This window comes from Oncorhynchus keta, unplaced genomic scaffold (assembly GCF_023373465.1).
Source record: "Oncorhynchus keta strain PuntledgeMale-10-30-2019 unplaced genomic scaffold, Oket_V2 Un_contig_2321_pilon_pilon, whole genome shotgun sequence".
Classification (NCBI taxonomy): domain Eukaryota; kingdom Metazoa; phylum Chordata; class Actinopteri; order Salmoniformes; family Salmonidae; genus Oncorhynchus; species Oncorhynchus keta.
In genome coordinates, this window is record NW_026283273.1 from 28190 (window position 1) to 31626 (window position 3437).

Genomic DNA, 3437 nt, shown 5'->3' on the forward strand with positions numbered 1-3437 from the left:
GTAGGAAAGCCTCGGACTGTTTTATTTTATGTAACCTTTATGTAACCTTTATGTAACCTTTATGTAACCTTTATGTAACACAACATGACAGCAACATGGTAGCAGCACAACATAACAACAACATGGTAGCAGCACAACATAACAACAACATGGTAGCAACACAACATGACAACAACATGGTAGCAACACAACATGACAACAACATGGTAACAACATGACAACAACATGGTAGCAACACAACATGACAACAACATGGTAGCAACACAACATGACAACACCGCATGGTAGCAGCACAACATAACAACAACATGGTAGCAACACAACATGACAACACCGCATGGTAGCAACACCACATGACAACAACATGGTAGCAACACAACATGACAACAACATGGTAGCAACACAACATAACAACAACGTGGTAGCAACACAACATGACAACAACATGGTAGCAACACAACATGACAACAACATGGTAGCAACACAACATGACAACAACGTGGTAGCAGCACAACATGACAACAACATGGTAGCAAAAAAACATGGTAGCAACACAACATGGTAGCAGAACAACGTGGTAGCAACACAACATGTAGCAGAACAACATGACAACAACATGGTAGCAACACAACATGGTAGCAACACAACGTGGTAGCAACACAACATGGTAGCAGAACAACATGACAACAACATGGTAGCAACACAACATGGTAGCAACACAACATGGTAGCAAAACAACATGGTAGCAACACAACATGACAACAACATGGTAGCAACACAACATGACAACAACATGGTAGCAACACAACATAACAACAACATGGTAGCAGAACAAACCATGGTACAAACATTATTGTGCCCAGTCAACAGCAGAAAGGTCTAGAAGGTAGAAACATCAATACATCACAAAGCAGACACACCTTTTCAGTAAGAGGGTCTATGATTTAAGTCTTTGAATGAAGAGATGGAGATAAAACTGTCCAGTTTGAGTGTTTTGTTGCAGCTCGACCAGTCGCAAGCTGCAGCGAACTGAAAAAGGGCGACCCAGGGATGTTTTTGCTTTGGGGACCTTTAACAGAATGTGACTGGCAGACAGGTTGTTGTATGTGAAGGATGAGGCTGCAGTAGATCTCTCGGATAGAGAGACCTAAGAGGGTTTTATAAATAAGCATCAACCAGTGTGTCGTGAGTGTGGTGGAGGTACCTGTACCAGACAGGGGAGTGTGGTGGAGGTACCTGTACCAGACAGGGAGTGTGGTGGAGGTACCTGTACCAGACAGGGGAGTGTGGTGAGGTACCTTTACCAGACAGGGGAGTGTGGTGGAGGTACCTGTACCAGAGCAGGGGAGTGTGGTGGAGGTACCTGTACCAGACAGGGGAGTGTGGTGGAGGTACCTGTACCAGACAGGGGAGTGTGGTGGAGGTACCTGTACCAGACAGGGGGAGAGAGGAGAGAGGCCAGGGCAGCCGGTGAACAGATCGCCAGGTGGACTCCAAGCAGTGGGAGAAGGTGTCAGACCCAATTTATTTGTGGAGGCAGATTTCTTGTAGAAAATGCCAGTGGATGGTCTCTGAACAGCGGTTGGGGGCTTCAGGGGCGCTTCAAAAGATGCCTGACATTTGTTGGGCCCAAAGGCGCACAACTTCACACCTTAGTGCTAATTAAATGTGTATCTGGTCGGTCCTCTTCAAGCCTGGCAGCTCAGGTCCGGGTTGGGCCCGGTGTCCTCTGGTCGGGTTGGACGGTGTCCTCTGGTCCGGGTTGGGCGGTGTCCTCTGGTCGGAGTTGGGCGGTGTCCTCTAGTCCCGGGTTGGACGGTGTCCTCAGGTCGGGTTGGGCCCGGTGTCCTCAGGTCGGGTTGGACGGTGTCCTCTGGTCCCGGGTTGGACGGTGTCCTCAGGTCAGGTTGGACGGTGTCCTCAGGTCTTGGACGGTGTCCTCTGGTCGGGTTGGACGGTGTCCTCTGGTCGGGTTGGACGGTGTCCTCTGGTCGGGTTGGGCCGGTGTCCTCAGGTCCGGGTTGGCCGGTGTCCTCAGGTCGGGTTGGGCCGGTGTCCTCAGGTCCGGGTTGGACGGTGTCCTCAGGTCGGGTTGGACGGTGTCCTCTGGTCGGGTTGGACAGTGTCCTCAGGTCTGGGTTGGACGGTGTCCTCAGGTCCCGGGTTGGACGGTGTCCTCTGGTCAGGTTGGACGGTGTCCTCAGGTCCCGGAGTTGGACGGTGTCCACTGGTCTGGGTTGGACGGTGTCCTCTGGTCTGGGTTGGACGGTGTCCTCAGGTCGTGTTGGGCAGTGTCCTCTGGTCTGGGTTGGATGGTGTCCTCCCAGGTCGGGTTGGGTCCGGGTTGGGCCGGTGTCCTCTGGTCGGTGTCCTCAGGGCCCGGTGTCCTCAGGTCGGGTTGGACGGTGTCCTCAGGTCGGGTTGGGCCGGTGTCCTCAGGTCAGGTTGGGCCGAATGTCCTCAGGTCGGGTAGACGGTGGGTCCAGTGTCCTCAGGTCAGGTTGGACGGTGTCCTCAGGTCCGGGTTGGACGTGTCAGGTCCGGGTTCGGTGTCCTCAGGTCGGGTTGGACGGTGTCCTCAGGTCGGGTTGTGTCCTCAGGTCCCGGGTTGGACGGTGTCCTCAGGTCGGGTTGGACGGTGTCCTCTGGTCCCGGGTTGGACGGTGTCCTCAGGTCCGGGTTGGACGGTGTCCTCTGGTCGGGTTGGACGGTGTCCTCAGGTCGGGTTGGGCGATTGTCCTCTGGTCCAGCGGGCCGGTCCTCTGGTCTCTGCTGTTTGGTTGCTGGAGCTCCTTCCGTATAGCTTGGAAAAATAAAACCTTGGCAGCAGTCATCTCTCCGGGTTAATTTTGGTCAAAATGAGGTTGTAGGTTTGGAGTTTTGATCTGCAGCGAAGGCCGTGCTGTGGAAGGTGGCATCCTGCATGTGTCCCCTGACGAAACATCCAAGGTCATCTAACTACAAATCTGTCCTTTTGTAAAAATACAAAATTATTGTTGAAAAATGTAAGAGCTCACATTAAGCTGTGTCTCTCTGTTTCAGTTCTCTCTCTGAGGGGGGTGTCTTTCAGTTCTCTCTCTGAGGGGGGTGTCTTTCAGTTCTCTCTCTGAGGGGGGTGTCTTTCAGTTCTCTCTCTGAGGGGGGTGTCTTTCAGTTCTCTCTGAGGGGGGTGTCTTTCAGTGGTGTCTTTCAGTTCTCTCTCTGAGGGGCGTGTCTTTCAGTTCTCTCTCTGAGGGGGCGTGTCTTTCAGTTCTTCTCTCTGAGGGGCGTGTCTTTCAGTTCTCTCTCTGAGGGGGCGTGTCTTTCAGTTCTCTCTCTGAGGGGCGTGTCTTTCAGTTCTCTCTCTAAAGGGGGGCGTGTATTTCAGTTCTCTCTCTGAAGGGGGTGTGTCTTTCAGTTCTCTCTCTGAGGGGGCGTGTCTTTCAGTTCTCTCTCTG